Source organism: Macaca thibetana, chromosome 2 (genome assembly GCF_024542745.1).
Source record: "Macaca thibetana thibetana isolate TM-01 chromosome 2, ASM2454274v1, whole genome shotgun sequence".
Taxonomy (NCBI): Eukaryota; Metazoa; Chordata; class Mammalia; order Primates; family Cercopithecidae; genus Macaca; species Macaca thibetana.
In genome coordinates this window covers 110,238,645-110,261,175 of record NC_065579.1, presented here as the reverse complement: position 1 = coordinate 110,261,175, position 22,531 = coordinate 110,238,645, and the positions used below count along the sequence as shown (strand labels likewise).

Genomic DNA, 22,531 nt, shown 5'->3' with positions numbered 1-22,531 from the left:
ACCACCCAGGGCCTTGGGGCCATGGTCAGATTATTGATGTTTTTCCTAAGAAAAGCAGAAACCCATGGAATGGAAATGACATGACTGGGTTGTGTTTTGAAAAGAATAACAAATAACTACAGTGTAAAGATCTTTATATATATATATATATATATATATATATATATATATATATATATATATATATATCAACTCATTTAATCTTCACAACAGCCTTCCAAGATAAGTACTGTTATCATCTCTATTTTACATTTCAGGCAACAGAGGCTCAGAGAGGTTAAGTAACTAACTAGTCCTGGGTCATATGGCAAAGGTGGGATTTGAACCTGTCAGGATTGTCCTGTGGTTTGGCCATGTGTTTGACAATGGCACCACCCTGCCTCTGGCTTCTGTGAGGAGAATACATTTAGATGTGGGCACACTAGAAGAATGACCTTCTTTTTCCTTTCTTCCTGCCCACTCTGCACTGGCTCCCCTCAACACTTTCATCATTGCATGCAGGAGAGCTGTGGGAGAATGATTTTGGCAACTGTTGCTCTAGTCCAGGGTTTCTCAGTGCAGCCCTGTTGAAATTGAGCTGGATAATTCTTTCTTGTGGGGCCTGTCCTGTGTTTAGTAGCATTCCTGGCTTCTGCTCATTAGATGACAGTGTCAATTTCCCTCCCCCAGTTGTGACAGTCAGAAATGACTCCAGACATTACCACCAGAGGTCTTCTAGAGGGCAGAATCACCCCTGTTTGAGAACAGCTGGTCTAGTCCTAGCCTGTGTCTGTCTGTTGTTTCTTACCTTGGACCTGTGGCCCAACTCTTTCCTGAAATATCATGAACCTTGAGCCAGTGTATTAGTGGCACTAGTAGAGTTTTAACACTGGCTCATGCCCAGCACCTCTGGAGGCAGATGGGCTCAGACCAGGTAGATTCAGAAAGCTTAGAGAAGAGCGTTTTCTACTATTCAGCCTTTGGTGGGGTAGCCTAGACACTTGGCCATCACTCAGAGCCATTTTCTTTTCTCTGGGGACATACACCTTTTCAGTTCTATGCAACTGATTCCAATATGAACCTTTTATAATCTACTCTCATGTCTGGGCATTGCCTGTCAAATTTCTGGAGAACTATTTCCTAAATAGCTATGAAGCTTTCCTTTGCAGGCTTTCATTTGTTGAGAAGGCTTTTCTATTGAAGCTAACTGCCCATTGCAAAGCTGAATTTCTCAAATGCCTATATTTGGAGAAGAGACTTTTAAGTAATTAACAATCCCCTGGTAAATCTTATTTTTTAAGAAAGTGCCATGAGAAGCCTGCATGGAAGCCTGGCATCCACGCAGATATGTGGAGAGAAACATACAAGCCCTCAAATGAGGTATGGCCGTGAGTCTGGTGCTGATGAGTAGTTGTTTCTCTTCCTCCAAAGGCAGGAGATGCCTCTGTGGAATGGAGTAGAGTATTCTAGGAACACCATCTCTTCTCTGTTGGGCCAATGGGCTTGGGTAAATTACTGTTAATTTTTAAAATGTCAATTATATACTAAAGTGAACCCCCACATGACCTCCATCCAATTGCAGCAATTATCAGCTCATTGCCAGTCCTGTTTCCTTTCTATTCCTCACTTCTCTGCCTCATCCCTATATTATCTGAAGCAAAACTAAGACATTATGTCATTTCATCCATAAATATTTCAGTATAAACATTATTTTTTCAGATAAACATCTTATACCAAATTACAAACTCTTTAAAGTAGAGGAGAATTCTAATGAAGACTTTTCCCCATAGAGGTGAAACCCTCTGGCACCCAAATATGAAAGGCTTAGATTTTAATTTAAAAAAAAATATTGCTGTAAAACAGCAAAATGGACCATTTGGTGGTATTATATGGGGACATCAGAAGGATTTACACCACTGACACATTCCTTAATTGATTTTGGCTCTGTTCTTTGAGGATTTTGCTTAAGTCTTGATGTCCCAGGGCTGACACAATTACATCTTGGTTAGAGTTTTGTTGTCTCTTTATGATTATTGACATTTCTTCATATAAATGGAAGGGATTTCCTGTCTCTTTTCAACTTCTTGGCTGAATGGTGCCTCTTCCGGATTTTGAAGAAACAACTTTCAGAGTGTGAGCTTGAACTGATCATTGGCTACAGTGTCTACACCTAAGGATTCTTGGATCCTGATTAATAGTAGCTTTTCTGCAGAGAATGAAACTGAGATTAAGCCTTCTTTGTAGGGAAATTAAACACCTGAATCTCTGGTGAGGTCTGAACATAAGCCGCTCAGCTTCTTGCACTGTTTTTCTTAAGGATCACATCAGCATCACATCGGCTTACCCCCAAAACCACCTGTTTTATTGGGAAAAATCTCACTTCTTCATGGTTGCTTGCTCTGGAGGATTAATTAATTCAACTCTCATTTATTGAGCAATAACTGAGGACCTCCCACTGTACTAGATGTTGATCCAGTCATGGCTCAGTCCCAGCTTTCTGGGAGCTTACTCCAGTATTGATTATTTGAATGTCTATTGTACATCCAACCTTGACACCGCTTTGGTGATTTGCAGGGTCAGTGGGGTGGCTTCCATACCCAAATATCCTTCAATTAGGTAACCATGGGATATCATTGGGTTGAGCTAGATTTTTGTCTTGGGCTTGAATTGACTTTCAAATCTGTTTGCTCTAGAGAGGATTGATTCAAAACACTATAACAGCTGGGTCAGGAACTTGAGCAGCGTTCTAGCCCTGGCTCCAATGGGAGCTAGGGAGAGAAGGTATCTGAAATGGGATGAGAAATGTGAAGGCCATAGTCCCATACCAAAACAGACTTTGTGTCGATCACATTTCTGTTGAGAGTTGGCTTTGAGCCAAGGAAGACTGAGAGGTGACAATTAAATGTTGTCATGGAAACAGTGTTTCTGCTCTGTAATCTCATCTGGTGGTGTTCCTTAACTCGTTGGGCTCCTTAACCCCTGGGAAGGGGTCTCTTAGTATCTGCTTGAGCACTGGGGTGATAAGGGATGCATTAGCACAAGGGTAAGTGTCCGGGCTTCAGGGGATCAGATGACTTAGATTTGAATCTTGGCCTTAAACCTGCTCTACTGGCTCTGTGACCTTGGCCAAGTGTGTAAATCACATTCCCTCCCCTGTGGGATTCTTCTGAGCATTACATGAGTTGATACATGTAAGACACTTAGCATGGATCTGCTACTTAGCAAGTCTTAATAAATCTGCTTAACATTGAGGGAACTCATTCCTTCTTCAGAGAACTCTGTCTCTTGAAAAATCTACCCTGCCGGGTGTGGTGGCTTATGCCTGTAATCCCAGCACTTTGGGAGGCTGAGGCGGGAGGATCACTTGAGGTCAGGAGTTCGAGACCAGCCTGGTCAACATGATGAAACTCCATCTCTACTAAAAATACAAAAATTAGCCAGGCATGATGACAGGCATCTGTGGTCCCAGCTACTTGGGAGGCTGAGGCAAGAGAATTGCTTAAACCCGGGAGGTGGAGGTTGCAGTGAGCTGAGATCATGCCACTGCACTCCAGCCTGGGTGACAGAGTGACAGAGTGATGCCCTGTGTAAAAAAAAAAAAAAAAAAAGTGCTCTCTTTTATACTATAACAACGTTATCATTTCACTCCCTGGTTCTTTGGTTCTTTTGCAATTGCTTTTTGAGGCCACTGAAGTATTCAGTTTTTCACAACCCTTGAGTGTTTAGGACAGTTCTCCTGTCTTCTCCTCTTGCCAATACACTCTATGCTGCAGAATGTTCTTGCCTCTGTGTGAAAGTGCCGGTTCCCCTTTCTCTTCTTCTTGTGATGGATTTTGAAGACTCATCTCTTTTGGATATTGTGCATTCTTTCTCTGTGCAATTCCACAAACAGTTACTGGGCATCTTCTATGAGAGGGTGCTGCATCTGGCCCTAATGACATGGTCTCTGCCTAGTCGAGCTTACACTCTAATAAGGAAGTTGGGGGATAAGCTGGTAATTACAATGCAGGATGGTAAGTGCTCTGGGAAGGAAAGACCAAAGACCTGGGTGTCATGGGGCGTTCCAGATGGGAAGGAGTCATGGGGTTGAGGGATGCTTTCAGGAGGGAGGGTCATTTCAACTGAGACTGTGATCTGAGTGGTGGAAGAATTTGGGGAGGCAAAGAAGGGGGGACAGAAGAATGGTTTCATATGGAACCCATAATCAAAAAAAAGTCAAATGGTGAATAAAAAGAATTTGATGATTAAACAGATGGAGTCTTTCTAAAAGCTCAGAACAGTTCTGGAAGGTTCTGCCGAAAGCTGTCATTTGTATGGAGGGAGGGGAGGAAAGGAGGTTCCAAAATGTCATCTCCATAAGTTGGCAATAATAGATAATCTTCTACCACAACATTCTTGACTCTTCACCTTATGTTTGCCTTAAGACAAATAGGTTCCCCACCAAGCAAGGCTAGAGACCTCCTGTTTCCTCCATTTTCATATTCTCCTTAACATGTAGCCAATGAAAACTGGCTACTAACCCAAGTCATTTTTCCCAAGCTGCCATTAGAAAGGCTATATCCAAACTGTATAGTAACATTGTTTACATTCACGTTGGTCAACTGTAACTGGATATAAAATGTTTGGCATTACCTTTCCCTCATGGTGGTATTAGGAATAATTTATGTGTTTATAATAAGAAAGGATTTAGAAAAAAATAAGATACACAATGAAAGAGGCTCCCAGAACTGGCTTGGAATTTTTCAGGGAGATATTGAGCCTGGAAAATATTATTTAAAACTCCAGCTTGGAGTTAAGCTTTTTAATACAACTAAAGTATATACATGAAAATCTGTGGCAGCAACCATGAGCCACTTTCCATTGCATAATCTAATGTTTTCTTATTTCAATACTTGAAATAATATGATTTTTAAAAAGAATATAAAACCTTAGGAAAAGAGGAGTTGACTCCTGCCAAGACTGACCTCAGCCAAAATGGACCTCTGCCCCTTAGCATCTCTGAAAACATGCTTTAAGTTTCATTAACTGAGGAAGTAAAAATGATCAAAATTATGGAATGGGATGGTGATTTTACTGAACAGCAGCCAGCAGAGGGCTAGGAGGGCTTCAGCCTCTGGTGTGGAAGTCCACAGAACAGGGACTTCGCCAAATCAGCTGGGAGGGAGGGAGGGCCAGCTTCTGCCACCAGGGATGTCTTTGTTCTTTTTTTTTTTTTTTTTTGTAAGCTATCTGAATTACTCCTTTGTCTCCTGAAATGCTCTTGGCACTATTCACTTCGGCCTCAATGGCACCAGAACAGAACTGATAACTACAGGCTCCAGCATTCTTAAATCCAGCCAACAAACAGTTTACAGAATCTAGTGGATTTTCCCAGTTTTTAGACATGGATTATATGATGGCCCACTCATTCCACATCTGGAGCAGTCTGCCTGTTGTAGATGCAGGACTTGACTGTGCGCTTGTGTTTGTGCACAGTTCCATGGTCCACGCACCCCACTCATCCCACTTAGGTGCTTTCTAACGAGCCCTGGAAGTGTAGAGCTTACTTCACTTAAAGATTAAGGGACCAGGAAATTCTTCTTTAATATGTAGAAATGTACACATGGTCAGGAAAGCAGGGGAGAGGAGGAGGTGGAGGTATGCTATCATCATGGTAGGGCCAAATGAATATGGAAAATTATCTATGCTAGATGATCGGAAATTCTAGTAGTGCTAGATATTTTAACAGTGTAATGGGCTGAATAACATTTAACAGTGTAATGGGTTGAATCATTGTTTTGTGATTATCCAAGATAAGAATAATAATATTATATCATTCGAGATAAGAATAATCTTATACAAAATAAAAATTTGTATAAAACTTCATAGTTATAAAAGTGCTTTCTCTTATTTGACATTTTAAAGTGACCAATAGCAGTGACATTACATCTCTTTTCATATCTGAAAATCAAGAGTAAATATTTATTTTGAAATAGTTTTACCATTTAAAAAATAGAAATTACATATACATATTATGAGAAATATTGACTAGCAAAAAGAAGAATGAGTTTACTCAAGAAAAAGACTTGACATTTTAATTCTGTTTTCCCTTAGTCTCTTTTCTCATGCATACATTTCGTGTAGATGTGATTGCACTTTGTTACTATTTCTTCTCATTTTTTCCATCTACATGAAGCAATGCTTATTATTCTCTAGTTATTATAAAATAAATGCTTCCCCTACCTCCACCACCAAAACTGAATATAGATGGAATTGTGTATGTACAGTCACTATGGATGAAAGGAACCCTTACAGCTTAGATTCAGAACTCATGGAAAGGGCTTAACTATTTGAGTTAAACCCTAAAACACTTATTGAACATCTACCACATGCCAGGCCCTGTGCTAGGCACTGTGTGTGGGAGGTGGGTGTGGTGGGTGGGAAAGCCCTGCCAAGATGACCAACACATAGAGGAGGTTTTCAGTCAGCTTACACTTGATTTGAGAGGAGAATTCAGAAAGGAAATTTGGAAGTAAATAAGGGAAAAAGGCAGTTAGGAGGGAAGGAAAGGAAGGGACTTAGGAAGGAAGAAAGAGAGAGTGTTGAGAAAGAAGACAGGAAGGAAGGGAAGGGAGGGAGGAAGGAAGGATAAATAACACCAAAAAGCAAAAAAAAAAAAAAAAGAAAGAAAGAAAAAACATAAATTCCTAATGAATTTTCAATATTCAGAATATATAAATCATTCAAGATAATGATATGAAAGATATCCAAGACAATCTAAAATCAATTTTGGGGGAATTTTACCAACATTAACAGTGACTTGATGATGAACAAGCTTTGAAGCTTTCCCGGGTTCTTCCTGTATTAATTTCTCTGGACATCTTGAATGCTAAGTCTCTCTCTGAAATACTCAAAAGAAGGCATACTCAAATATTGTTGCCATTAAAGAAGACATTATTGGTAATGTGGCTGTGAAATACACAAAACACTTCATGGATTATTTCTTAAAACTCCAAGCTATGTACAGGGCTCTTTCACACCATGCACAAAAATGAACTCAAATGGATCATAGACTTAAATGTAAGAGTTAAAACTATAATACTCCTACAATGAAGCATCAGCATAAATCTTGGTGAACTTGGATTATACAAAGCCGCTTTAGATATGGCACCAAGAGCACAAATAACTAAAGAAAAATACGATAAATTGGACTTCATCAAAATTAAAACTTTTGTGCTACAAAGGATACTATCAAGAAGAGACAAACTACAATATGGGAGAAAATATTTGCAAGGCGTATTTCATAATGTGGCTTGTAAGAGATATGTATCCTCTATAAGAGTTATAAGAACTCATAACTAAGACGGGCGGATCACGAGGTCAGGAGATCAAGACCATCCTGGCTAACACGGTGAAACCCTGTCTCTACTAAACAAATACAAAAAACTAGCCGGGCGAGGTGGCGGGCGCCTGTAATCCCAGCTACTCAGGAGGCTGAGGCAGGAGAATGGCGTAAACCCGGGAGGCGGAGCTTGCAGTGAGCTGAGATCCGGCCACTGCAGTCCAGCCTGGGAGACAGAGCAAGACTCCATCTCAAAAAAAAAAAAAAAAAAAAAAGAACTCTTATAACTAAACAATAAAACTCAAATAACCTAATTTTATAATGGGCAAAGCATTTGAATAGACATTTCTCTAGAGAAGATATACAAATGACCAGTAAGCATATGAAAAGATGCTTAAAGTTATTAGTTTTTAGGGAAATATAAATAAAAATCACAATGAAATACTACTTTACATCCGCTAGGATGGTTACCAGAAAAAAGACAGGCAATTGCAAGTGTTGGTGAGGATGTGCAGAAACTGGAAACCTCATACATTTGCCAATAGTGCTGTAAAATGGTGCAGCCACTTTGGAAAACAGTTTGACAGTTCCTCAAAATGTTAAACAAAGTTACCATATGACACAGCAATTCAACTTCTAGATATACACCCAAAAGAAATGAAAACATATAGTCACACAGAAACTTGTACATGAAGGGTCATAGCAACATTATGTATGATAGCCAAAAAGTGAAAACAACTCAAACGGATGAATTGATGTTGAATGGATAGACAAAAGATGGTACATCCATACAGTGCACTATTACTTGGTAATGAAAAGAAATGCAGTATTGATAGATGCTTCAACATAAGAGAACCTTGAAAACATCATGCTAAGTGAAAGAAGCCAGTCAGAAAGGCCACATTGTATGATCTAATTTATATGACAAATAGGCAAATCTATAGAGACAGAAAATGGATGAGTGGTTGCCTAGGACTGGTGGAAGGAGAGTGAGAGGCGACTGGTAATGGGTATAGGGTTCTGTTTGGGGTGAAAAAAATTTCCTAAAATTTGATAGTGGTGATGTTTTCACAATTCTGTGAATATACAAAAACTCATTGAACCATAGTTCAATGGTGAATTGTAGGTGAATTGTATGGTATGTGAATATTTATTAAAGTGGGTCTCTGCAGAGTGCTCCGAAATCTGCAAAGACATACAAGTTATAGTCCGTGCATATGTTTATGTACAGCCTGTTTGAAAGGAGAATATATATAAAATGATTGCAAATATCAGATCACAGCCTCAAAATCGTTTTTTAGCTCAGCATCGAAGGAATGCATTACCAAGTGAAAGGCACTGGTGCTTGAAGTGAAACCCACTCATTTGAATTCAATCAACTTATATTTATTTTGAGTCTTGTAGTAAGTACCAGGCCTAGTGGTAGGAGCTGAAAGTAGGTAGAGAAGATTATATAATTGGGCCATTATGTTATAACCTAGATATATACAAAGGGCTTTTTCAGTAGTTCCCAAGAAATGAGAGAGAAATTCATTTGACCTGTGACGTGGTTGCAGGGGTGGCTTAAAGTTGATATTTAAACTGGGTCTTAAAGATTGAATAGTTCAACAGGTGAAGAAGTGGGTAAAAGGAACTAAGTAAGGGCTTACTAAACAGGAGATATGGTAATGATGGTGATAATGGTGTTGGTAATGGTGATGAACAACAATGATTATGGTGGTGATGGTGATAATGATGATGATGGTTGTGATGATGGTTATAATGACAGTAATGACAATGATGTGGTGATAATGGTGATGATGACCCAGTGATGATGGCTGTGGTGGTGGTACTGCTGATGATGATGACTATGATTGTGATGATGGTGACAGTTTTATGATTGTGATGATGGTGACACTTTGGCAAAGACTGAGTTTGAGGGGCTTCTGAAGCATTTAAGTTATATCTTTTCAGGCATTTGCAGTCATAGACCTTAAGCTGCACATGGTGGCCAAGAGCACCTGTCATTGGCCAGTGCCTTGCTTTTTGATAAAATATTATCTTTCAGTCAGACTTATAGAAACTGTGTGTTGACTTAAAAAGAAGGAACCGAGTATGTTAACAGTTAATGAATTGCTGCACGTGAATGTAAAATACAGTGGTTGTTATCTTTGCAATTAGCAGCCACTCATGTCAGTAACTTTTTGGAAGGTCTACTATATGCCTAGTTCTGAATCTCACAGTAACTCCTCTCATGAAATCTTTGGGTTAAAATATTAATTTGAACCATATGAAATTGCCATTTTAGAGTCAAAAATGGTGAATAACAAAAACTTTATCTGGATTAAGCTATTATATATATATATGTGATATACATATATACATATACACACACACATATATATATAATATATATATACCTGCAGCTGATTTATGTCTCCTGCACTCTACTGAGTATATGGGAGGGGTAGAAGGGGTGAAAACGAGCTACATATCATCCTGCTATAATGACAACCTTTATGCTATTAACTCTGAGTGTGTATGTGTGTGTTACAGAGAGGATAGGTACTATAGACCAGTGCTATCCAGTACTGTAGCTGTATAGCCGTGAGCCATATGTGGCTATTGAGCTTTTGAGATATGGCTAGTACAATTGAGATGTGCTATGAGTATAAAACACACACAATTTCAAAAACTTAGTGTGAAAAAAAGAATATAAAGCATCTCAGTAATAATTTATGTATTAATTACATGTTTAAATAATAATACTTTGGGTTGAATAAAAATATTAATATTAATTTCACCTGTTTCTTTTTACTTTTATGATGTGGCTACTAGAAAATCTGGTTTGTGTTGTATTTCTGTTTGACAGTGCTGCTACAGACAGAGAGGGGTTTAAAAGCTCTTTTTGGTGTGCTTTTTTGGCACATTCTGGAGCAAAACCATTCAAAGTGGCTTTTAGAAATTGACCCTTGAATTTGAATTTTCTGAGCCCAACTCTGCTTCAGTTGCCTTGAAAAAGGAAGGAAAACCAATCTGGCTTCTAAAATCTACGTTTTGAAAATTGCATTAGGGAACTATATTCCCTCTCTAACATACAAAATAAATTCTAGCAGCTCATAGTTTTTCCACGTACTTATAGTATTTTCTTTGCCTTTGCTTTTTGTTCTCTGTGTTTTTCCTGTCATCGCTTTATCAAAATATTGAGGCCCTGGCATCGAGCAAGCAGAGATATTCAAGATACATAAGTGGCTCACTTATTCAGTACTGAGTCTATCTGAATCACTTGAGGATTGGCTAAGTGTATAAGCATTCAGATTTCTCCAAAATTGAGACCATGCCATACAGTGCGGGATTAGCGAGGAGAAAAGTGTGTCAGTCTCCTGGCGCTGACAGTCTGAACTGTCAGGGTCAGGGCCCTGTGGTCTCCTTTTGCTCCCCTAATCCCAACTAAGAAGGTAATTTAAGTGAATCCTGTGGTGCCAAATTAAGGAGGCTCTAATGGGAAAATGGGAAGTGGAGGGTTTAAAGGACACCCATTAATGTACTCACTTCAAGATGTACTCTTGTCAGTGCTTCTTAGGAAGGCACAGGCTCTCCAGTAATGTCTTTTCTTTTTGGAACCCAACCAAGGGCAAGTATGGAGATTTTAAAACATATTTTGGAACCCAAGGGAAGTCAAAATATTGCAGACAATGATAAAACCATAATTCAGTAATTGTGTTGTGTGATCCTGCAGCATGTGGTGGGTCTGCTAGAAAGGGAAGTGTGACAGGTTTGGGCAGCAGAATTCAACATCTCAAGTTGACCTCTAATTATTTCTTAAATAGGTCCAAGTAAATCTGCAAAGTGTCCAAAGTTTCTCTGTAGCTTCTTCTAGGTCAAAGAGAAATCAGGGTAGATATCAGCTAAGAATGTACTTGCCTGCTCTAACAGAAAACCTAACAAATGGAATAATATGTTTTCTCACGTAACAGTAAGTCTGGAGACAGGCAGTCCAGGATAAACTAGGCCATCCTAGTTTGTCCTCTGTTATAGCCAGCTTTTGTCTTCATGTTGCAAAATTTCTGCCACAGCTCTAGCCATCACATCTGTGTCCCAACAGGAGGAAGTATAAGTGCCAAATGACCTTGCCTGTAGGAAAGGACATCTTTCCATATTTAGGAAGGGACACCCCCTTCCAAGGACCTTTGCTATGTCATTGGCCTGAAGTGGGTCATATGGCTTCTCTCAGATGCCAGGGACTCTGCATAGATGAAGAAGCAACTAGAATGTGGAGCCCATAGAGCTTGCCACTCTGACCAAAAAAAAAAAAAAAAAAAAAAAAAATGTGCGCGCGCGTGTGTGTGTGTATATATATGTAATATATATATATAATATGTGTGTGTGTTTGTGTATGTGTGTGTGTTGCTTAGCTTCTAGCTCAGTTCTTGGCACATAGCATGTAATAAAAATTTGGAGCTTAAAACAACCTCACCTTCGTAGTTAAAAGACAATACCAGGAAACACTGCAACTCTATTCACTAGAAGTAGAAGTGATTACTTTGATTAGAGTCATGCTTAACACTGGCTGAGCATGGCCTACAGGCATATTCGGCCTATAAAACATAGTACAGGGCTCAGTGTTTTACATCTAATTCTTTGAAACAACCTGATGAAAGACAGAATATTCTCCCCAAGTTACAGAGAAGGAAACTGAGGCCCAGAGAGGCTAGATAAATTTGCCCAAGGCACACAGCTAATTGGGGCGGGGCGGGGGGAGGGGCTGAGAAGCCAACCTTGGCCTTCTACCAACAAGGCCTGGGGCTTTTATAACCTCTTAGCTCTCCTAACTAGAAGGCTTTGGGTAGGTAGTCGATTTGCCTAGTAATTTGCTAATCCAGTTCAAAGTTTTGGACAAAAGACCTTAGAGTAAATAGCAAAAAGGATAAAAGAGAGAGAGAAATGAAAAAAAAAAAATAGGAAAACTTCAGAGTAATTAAAACAGGTCCCTATACTGTGGGCTGTTAAAGGCTTAAATGATGCTAAGCTCTGGGCTTTCTCCATCTTAGAATATTTTTCACAGGTTCTCTGTTTTGGAGGATTTGCTGTGTTTCCACATGTTATGGTTGCTTTGGGGTTGTCTAGGGGCATTCTCAGGAGCATTTCTGCTGCTTGGTACCAGGTGCTCTTCAGCAGGAGTGAGAATTAATTATGTGCATATCTTGGGGTGTGACTAGCTGCCCTGGCTTCCTTGAGATCCGCAGTAAGGAAGGCGAGGTAGATCTGAAACTTCCGAGGAGTGGCGGTTCCTCAAGAATGATGGATCTGCCTTTGATGTCTAGCAGCTTCCAAACAGCAGAGAAATGATACAGATACATGCCAAAAGGGGGAAAAGCAACTTTTGATCTAGTTAGAACTAATTAAACTTTCAAAATGCATGAAAGAAACTTGAGTGCTGGCCAGTTGTTTGCTATGGATGGATTTTGTCAACGAGCACAGTTGAAAATAGCGTAGCTACAGCAAACCCCTACCTTTCTATTTAGGGGAAATTAGTTTTTTGGTTTTTGCTTCTAAAATGTCAGGGATTTCCCTCCTTGCAGACTAAAATTACCTGTGTAGTCTCTTTTACTCCCATTTATCCAGGGATATTAAGAGTGATTTTTTCTTTAATGTCTTCTCAGAAGGCTCTCTCTTCAGTCCCCTCCTTTCTGTCACATTGTGTTTAGTCTCATGTATGCTTTTTGTTAGTGTGTGGACTAAAAAAGGTAATCTAATTAACAGAAGGTAAGAAGCCCGCAGGATTTTGGCAACAGAGAAAAACGTGGGCTCTGGTATTTGATCAGCAATTCCTACTCAAAGCTCACAACTCTTACCTCATTAGCAGGGGAGTTTTTCGAGCTTTTTAAGCAGGCTTCGACAGAAAATAAAGTGCGTCGTTGACGGGACAACAGTCAGGTCTGAGAGTGGCTTTCTGAAAATTCAGCTGCCTTTATTCAGAGCGACTGGCTTGGTAAATGTTTAGAGGGCCCTAATTATGCTTTGGGGCGATCAAAACATTGTGAATTTATGCTGTTTCACCAAGGAGAATGGCCTACTCTACATACCAAAAAAGAAAAAAAAAAAAAAAAAAAAACACACTAAAAGAGAGGACAGAAAAGAAAAAAGGGAGGCGGATGGGGTGGGGGGTGTGCACACCACCCCAGCTTGGAGAGGTGGCCTCTTGGTAGAGCATATGAATCCACTTACATGTAAATTGCTTGTCGCTATGAATTAAGGGAAGGCTATGAAAGAACTGCTTTGCCGTGTTTACTATAGGATTTTTGACAGACTCTTTCCTCTTTCAAGTAAATTTGGCTTAAATCCATAGTCAGTCTAGTTTTAAGTAAACTCCTCTTTTGTTACATTAACAAGGTTATAACATCACTGGGGCAGATTTCCAGCTGCAGGAACCGAGGCCTAAGTATGGGGCTGAGGGTATAATTAAAACCTTCGGGTGGGAGAGTTAAACTCTCAAGTAAAATTGGATAAAAGGCTAATTGTCCATAGCAACATAATACATGCTTTAAATATCTGTGAAATGAAGATGAATAGTAGGAACCTTGGAAAAAAAAAAAAAACAAACCTTTTCTACACTCTAAATTGAGATCTGAGTTTTTAATTTAGGACAGGAGTGCATTTTCCTCCTCAAAATCAATTTTGAAAGCAGTGTCATCCCCCTGGTTTGTCTTCTGTCTCTGCTAAAGATCTTCCATCTTACAAAATGGGGAGTATTTATAGCTGACTAGGAAGGCTACAAGCAGAGACCTAGATGTTCTGGCTCCATAGGTCCAAACAAGGGTGCCAAGCACTTTGTTCCTTTAAAGAAGGGGTGGTGTTGGGGGTGTGGGTGAGTGGGAGGAGAGTCTCGGGCAAAGGCACACATACCTTTGGTGACCTTCTCAAAGATGACATCCAGCCAAGCAAGATGATACATTACCACATGCTAAAAAAACAAAACGGCTTGTAATGGCAGCTTGTCCTGAGCCAATGCATCATGAAGGCCCATTTGTTATTCATTAGGAGCAGCCTGGCCAGGCTGGCTGGTAGGGAGCCTGGAGACTGAAGGTCATCCTACACCCCTGCCCCAGTGGCACAGACAAACACGAAGACAGCTCTAGCAGCCCCTCCACGGACTTGGCCACACTGCTGTTGAAGCCCTGCAGGAATGAAGGTGTTCTAAAACAGTTTAGAGTTACTGCAAGCGGGGTGAGGGAAGGGGTGGGTGGAAGGGAAGAAGAAAGAGGAAAAAAAATAAGAAACGATTTTGTGGGGAAAGTTTCCCCATGGAGCTAAGCACTGTGAGCCCCCATCCAGGAAGTCCAGTAGCCTCCCCCAGCAGCCCAGGAAGTGACCCCAAAAGAGCTGTATGTCTCTCCATCTGGACCAGGGACAATCAGAAGAGATGGAGTATGAGAGCCTGACGCTATTGGAGAGGGGTGAGTGTTTGAGGGCTTGCTGGGAGAAGTGCATGGCCACGTCCAACTAATAGAATTGCTGGATGCAAAATGGGAAGGTGCTGAGGGTACACTGGGGCTATAAGGGGAACGAGGTCAATTCTTTGCAAAACCAGGGACAGAGTGCTGGGGTCAGGAGGACATCCGGTGCTGGGCAGAGGGAGCAGAATGGCTAAGGGAAGGCTGGCAGTGTGCGACCTCAGCAAGTGAGTAGATTGAGAACATAGGCCTAGCATGCCAGGAAAACAGAATCCAGCTGCTCAGCTCTAAAGCAGAGAGCGGTGTTGAGGCTGGCCCAGACCCTGCCTACCCTGTCAGCTATGTGATGTGCCTGCTGTAAAGGGGATCACCTAGGAATTACATCTGTGGTATTTTCAGCCTAGGTGTGTTGCAGAGTATTTTTATCTTGCTCTACAATATAGAGACTTGTATTTTGAATCAAAATGTTTCTTCTGACTTTGTAAATCAGAGCCCTTTAAGATAGAACACGCTTACTGCTTACACTTGGATGCTTCTCAGAGGGCTGTGATACCTATCTTCTGTTTCATTGTGTGTAGCAGCATGCTTTTGTAATAGGCATCAGAGCCTCCTTTAAATATTTTTGCTCTAAGAGTCATTTAGATCACACATTGCCTCGTGGCAGCTTACTATCAGTAGTGTTTTAAGTACTTTTAAGTATGTTGAATAAGAGCTTATATTTTAGAGTTAATATATCCATTTCTCTTGCCAGCATTGTAAATTTAAATTCCTTCTTACATGTAACAAAGACATGTAATATATAAATAGGGTTATAGCCCAGAGTAAGAATGACATTATGAGAAAATAAAGCTGAGAATGCTGTGTTTAATAGGAACCAACTCGTATTAATTCAAACTAATAAAATGTTAGCCATCTTTACATGTTTTTATCTTTAAGTAGCATATGTCTCCTTTTTAAATAGAGGTTTAGTTATGGCATATGCGTCTGTGTGTATGCATGCATATGTATATACATATATTTATATGTCACAAGTTTCGGGAGAAAAATAATTACTGCTCTTTCTGTAAATTATTAAGGCTTAATGCCAAGTTATAGCAAAATAGTTCTGTTCTATTTTTTGAGGTTATGTACCATTTGGGGAACAGGGGAAGGAGAGGCTGGGAGTTTGTAGACCTAGATTTGGTTGGATGCCTGTCCATTCAGTAGAACACATGGGATGTGAAGAGGTACCCAACCATTTTAGAGATGAGGGTCTGTACTTGATGAGTCAGCAAATCATTGAAAATCAAGTGTTTCATGATGAGGGAAGAACCTTCTCACTACAAGGCTGATCTTGCCAGACATCTCTTTTTCCACCCTACTGAGCTTTTTCTCTATCCAACAAGGAGCCTGAGCAGCCTATGTAAAACAATTATAATAGTCATCATTTACCCTTTACTAAACAGCAATGGAAGTATGCTCCCAGCTCACCTTTTCTCTTGCTAGTTATTTGTCACAGTTTTTGTTTTTTGTTTTCTGTATTAATGGCCTGACAGTAGCATTAAAAGAATAACAATTTTCTATTGGAGGTGATAAAAAGTTTTAGAAATTGATAATAGCGGTGGTTGTATAACACTGTGAATGTGATTGATGCCACTGAATTGTATATTTAAAAATCGTTAAAGTGATAACTTTTGTGCTACATCTATTTGCCACAATTGAAAAAAAGATACAGGGAGAGGGAGAGGGGGAGAGAGAGAGAGACAAAGACAGAAATGGCAGAGAACAAAGATGCAGGTATCTTTCTGGCTCATAACTTCATTACATTCTGGTCTTTGCTTCACTGTGAACTTATCCAAGACACTTTCTAACCACATTAGCTAAATAGTGTCTTCCCTGTCACTCTCTGTCCTTGTACCCTCTCTGTTTTTTTTCTTTTTTAACACTTATAAAATTGAAATAAAATTCACCATTTTAACCAATATAAAGTATACAATTCAGTGATTTTTAGTGTATTTATTTTGTAGTACAACCCATCACCACTATCTAATTCTAGAACTGCCCCCCCCCAAAAAAAATACCCCTACTCATTAAACAATCACTCTCTATTACCCCTTTTCCTTATTCTCTGGCAACTACTAATCTACTTTCTGTCTGTATGGTTTTCCTATACTGGACATTCCATATAAAGGGAATCATACAATATGTGGCCTTTTGTGTTTGTCTTCTTTCATATAGCATAATGTTTTTGAGGTTTCTGCATGTTGTAGCATGTATTAATGCTTCATTTCTTTTTATTGCCAAGTAATATCCTATTGAATAGATATACAACATTTTGTTTATTCACTAGCTGATGGGCATTTGGATTTTTTCCACTCTTTAGCTATTATGAATAATACTACTATGAACATTCATGTGCAAGTTTTTATGTGGATATGTGTTTTCATTTCTCTTGGGTATAGATATTTTTCTTTTTAACATTTACCACCGCCACCATATGTGTGTATCATATTGTATATATATGCATTATATTGTATGTGTATGTATATATACACACAGAGACATATACATGTGTGTCTTTATACATATATATGTATATGTGTGTGTATATATATGTTTTATTATTTCATTGTCTGTAGTCTCCTTTATGGAATGAAAGCTCTGGGAGAGCCTAGGCTGTATCTCATGCTCTGCTGTATCTCTGGTGCTCAGAACAGCGCCAACTGAATGAATTAGCTGATGAAGAATGAATGGTGTTCTGTTCTGCATTGGATGAGTCACAAAATTCTTCCCGATCTATAGTTTATCGTTTGGTCTTTCTGTCTTTCAAACCCTTCTCTGGGTGGAATATGCCCCAGCGGATCCATCACTCAAACAAGAAAACTGTTCCTTAATATCACTGGAGCACTGCTGGGCCCCACCAAGCCTGCTGCCTGGCCTGTATCTAAAGACACAAAACTGGGGTGTCTTAACCAACCACAGGCCTGAGTTTAGTTTTAATGCTGATTATTTCATCAAGAGAATCAGTTCTGTCTGTGACAGGAATCCTCTTGCATTTGTAGTAAAGGCAAAGATGAAGTTCTTTTTAGTGGTACCAAGAAGAGCCTGAGCTCCGTCTTTCTCAGAGGCCTGATGTCTATCTCTACTTTGACAGACAGGGGTGGGAGAGGAAAGAATGGACTGTTGCAGCCTGGAGGTCGATGGCCAAATGTATTGTTATTCACCAGTTACATTTAAGAGGCCAGGGACACCTTTTTATGTAAAGCCAAAGTAAAATTTAAATTACTGCAGAATTTTTGTATACTTCAACCAAGAAAGTATGAGTCCCATGGGAAGGGAAATAAGGCATTCTAGCATTTGCTGTTATATCTCCGACAAATCCTTGCAGGTATTGTTTAAATCTGCTAGCTCCACCTTTGTCCTAATAAGCTACATAGTTTCTTTTAATGTTTTAATGGGTTCTACAGTATTTTTATTCTGTTTGATTCTGTTTTTCTTTATAGTTAATCTGCCTTTAAGCATTTGGAGGAAATTGTTCAATTTTTCAAAAACTTCCACAGGATGTGATATGTATGGTTTAAATGATAAATCTTCCCCACCACTAAAGAAATATCATGGCAAGAAAGCAGACATAGTTATCACACTGTTTATTATTTGACTTGGCCAAAGGCCTAGATTTGGGGTCTAATTTTAATATATTAGAATGTACTTTTCTTGAAAGTTTGCATATAAATACTGTATGCTAGGTAAGTGAACAGCATTGTAAATCAAATTACACTGGACTGAATGTGATTTTCTCCATGTTTATTATTTATTCCTTTCATCAGTGAATGAGGAATTTCTCATCTTGTGTGTTATAGGTGTGTACATTTCCATCTGAGATGCTCTCATGATGGGGTGGCTCAGGATCACAGATTTCAGTCATATTGGTATGGTTTACACCTCCGAGATACCTCTTAGTCATGGCACATGGATCATCTGCTGTGGCAATCTAGGTGGAAATGAGGCAGTTGACTTCCTTTTGAGTGTTTCCTTAGTGGAATTGTTTTCTTTCTTAAAATTAAAATAAAAATTGGTAAGAGAGAATCTTAAAGGAATTCAAGTTACTGGGCTGCCGTTGATAATGGGGGACTTATCATACTTTGAGCATCATGCTTTTGGCCATAGGAAAACTTTAAGACCCACATCAAACAAGGATGCGAGGGTTTCTATTTATAGCTGAGCTTCCGGGGAGGTGCTCTCTGTTAAAACAAGGGCAGGGGCACCATCCCACCCTCGCCACCAGCCTCCCTCCCCATCCCCAGTTTACAGTACGCAGGCCCATAGGAATGCGAATCCCACTCCAGAGCCCATTGTGAATGTGTTTCTGAATTGTTTAACGTGTTTCTCACAAACAGGACATGACATGTATGGTTTAAATGAAAATAATGGCCTTGCCGCTCGTTGCCAGACCGTCTTTTGTCAAGAGCATCCTGGCAATAGGAAGGGCTCTGGGCTGACATGGCCCACAGGCCAGGTCCTTAGGGAATCTGGGCTGGATGCATTTCACACGAGAAGGCTCTTAAATCAGGGGGCCTCCCTGAGGGCCCATGTCCTGGTTTGTGCCTGCGCTGCTCAGCAGCAGGCCCCATAGCCGTGGTTGGCTCTGCTGCTCCTGTGCTCTCGGCCACAAATGAAGAGGAAGATTTTCTTAGCTTTTGGATTCCTTAGCTAAGGAATTTATTGTTAAAACAAACCAAACCAAACCAAAACAAACAGCAACAACAAAAAACAAAACAACTACAACAACAAAAGCTCAAGTTTATGGGAGAATGTGGGAGTTTTAAATCTTATCTAGGTGCTTTGTGCTTTTTTTTTTTTTCTGGGATGGAGTCTCACTCTGACACCTGGGCTGGAGTACAGTGTTGCAATCCCAGCTCACTGCAACCTCCAACTCCAGGATTCAAGCAATTCTTGTGCCTCAGCCTCCTGAGTAGCTGGGACTATAGGTGCCTGCCACCATGCCCGGCTAATTTTTGTATTTTTAGTAGAGACAGAGTTTTACCATGTTGGCCAGACTGGTTTCAAACTTCTTACCTCAGGTAATCGGCCCACCTCGGTCTCCCAAGGTGCTGGGATTACAGGTGTGAACCACCACGCTGGGCCTGCTTCGTGCTTTGTGGAATTAGGCCTTGTGATAGTTTGGTCTAATTTAGGCCTTGTGGTCAAAACATGTAACATAAAATTTATCATTTTAACTGTTTTTAAGTGTCCAGCTTAGCAGTGTGAAGTACATTCACATTGTTGTGCAGCCATCACTACCACCTACTTCTATAATTCTTTTCATGTTCCCAAACTGAAACTCTGCACTCATTCCATAATAACTGCACATTCCTCCTCTCCCTGGCCCCTGGCAACTGACATAATACTTTGTCTATGAATTTGACTCCTCTAAGTACTTCATGTAAGTGGAATCATATAATATTTGACCTTTTGTGACCAGCTTATTTCACTTAGCATAATGTCTTCAAAAGTGATGGTGTTTAATATAAGCAGATTAGAGTATATCTAATTCAGTTCATACTTATATTTCCTGAGTGCTAGTGCTTTGTTTTTTTTCTTTGTTTATTTGGGACAGAGTCTCGCTTTGTCTCCCAGGCTGGAGTGCAGTGGTACAATCATGACATTCATGGCAGCCTCAGCCTCCTGGGCTCAAGTCATCCTCCCCTCTTAGCCTCCTAAGTAGCTTGGATTATAGGTGCTTCACCACTATGCCTGGTTAATTTTTAATGTTTTGTAGAGACAGGGTCTCACTATGTTACCCAGGTGAGTCTTGAAGTCCTGAGTTCAAGTGTTCTTCCCATCTCAGCCTCTCAAAGTGTTGGAATTACAGGCATGAGCCACCACACCCAGCCTCCTGAGTGCTTTCTATGTGTACCTTTTAATTTTCAGTTGGTTGATTCATCAAGCTTCCATGTCCCATGAATCACATGGTTGGAGGGTTGAGGGTAGGTAGGTATGCTGTCACCATAGATCAGGAGTTCTTAACCAGGGGCAATTGTGCTCCATAACCCACCCCAACTCCAACCCAGGAATATTCGACAACTGGAGACATTTTTCATTGTTTCAACTGGACAGTGGGGTGGGGAGGAACCAGAAGGTATGCTACTGGCATCTAGAGGGCAGAGGCCAGGGATGCTACTAAACATTCTATAGTGCACAGGACAGCCTCCTGCAACAAAGAATTAGCCCATCCAAATGTCAAGGTGCCAAATTGAAAAACTCCTATAAAAGGTTAATGACTATGCCAATAATTTTGGGGGAAAAATCTGGAGAAAAATGCAGTATGTATTTTTATTGAGTAGCTTTGAAACAAATTTCTATGCTGCCATCAATTTGTTACTAATTTAATGAAATGTCTTAAATGTTGAGAGTTCAATTATGAGTAAATGCAGACTGAGTTCCCACTCTCATGGAGTAACTTCAGGTGTAAAAATGGAAGAAGTCAAAAGAAAAGAATCCATGTACCTTTACCTTCATTAATTTTGCTGCAAGATTTCTTAAAGGAATTTTTAACCTGATCACCAGATTATCTACAAGGGAATTTTTTTTAATTTTTAAAATTCCCTTATGGATAATCTGGTGATCAGGTTAGATGGCTCCATGGAGGTAATGAGGTGTAGAGCTGTAACTAGGAGAACTTGCTGTTGTGCTCGTCTGATACTAAGTGGCTATGTAACATTTGGCAATTATGATGATCTCTCTGGGCCATATTTATCTCACCTATAAAATAAAGGATTTGTATTATATATAAAAATCTTTGTCTTTGGTATTAGTGAAATACAACAAATAATTCTAAGCTAGTGTTTTATTCTTGTGGTGTAATTACTGTAAAGCACATTCTACTACATCAGTTTTTTTATTTTGTTTTGTTTGGTTTTTGAGACAGAGACTTACCCTGTCACCCAGGCTGGAGTATAGCGGTGCAATCTCTGTTCACTGCCACCTCCTCCTCCCGGGTACAAGCGATTCTCCTGCCTCAGCCTCCCGAGTAGCTGGGATTAGAAGCATGTGCCACCACGCCAGCTAATTTTGTATTTTTAGTAGAGATGGGGTTTCACCATGTTGGTCAAGCTGTTCTCAAACTCCTGACCTCAAGTGATCCACCTGCCTGGCCTCGCAAAGTGCAGGGGTTACAGGCATGAACCACCATACCCAGCCTGTTTTAGCAATAAATTAATATGTTAAGCCTAAAACAAACTGCCAGTAAGGACACCATGTTCTGTGCAAAGGGCACAAGACTCTGGGCTCTTTCTGTTGTCATATCTTCTCCTTATTAAGATGAGCTCCCATGGCCAACAGTGGTGTGACACCCATGTGATACAAGGGATTCTTTTTTTTTTTCCCTAATGCAGTTTTGTTGTGGTCAACTTTCATGAGAGTAGATGGGATTTGGGGGTTTTTTAAAAGTTCGGTGGGCAGGAAAAGCAAAAAATATGTATATACAATAAAAACTATTTTTTAAAACTCTAGATGGGAGAGGTGAGGAACAAGCATCTAAAAGCAAAGCTCTGGAGTCCGGTTATTAACATGCCTCACATAACGGTAATGTGAACCAAACTAAGTAAACCCCTGGTGATCCTCAGGTTTTTGGGTTGGGCACGCAACCCAGAAAAAATGTTATTTCCTTGGAACGCGTTGTGTGTCATTCTCCAGTGCATTCCCTCTAGTTGTGTGTGTGTGTGTGTACGTGTTTAAATAAAGACAATGACAAAATAATTGATTGTAAAGAGTTGTAGCAAACACCATTATCTGAAGTGTAGTTTAAGTGAAGAGAGGC

The 22,531-nt window shown here is 40.0% G+C and overlaps 1 protein-coding gene across 14 annotated transcripts in view; it reads left to right on the top strand.

Moving 5' to 3' along the window:
* The window catches only part of ERC2 (ELKS/RAB6-interacting/CAST family member 2), a 981,570-nt gene that overhangs the window by 614,689 nt on the left and 344,350 nt on the right, over nucleotides 1-22,531 (top strand). The window lies entirely within an intron of this gene.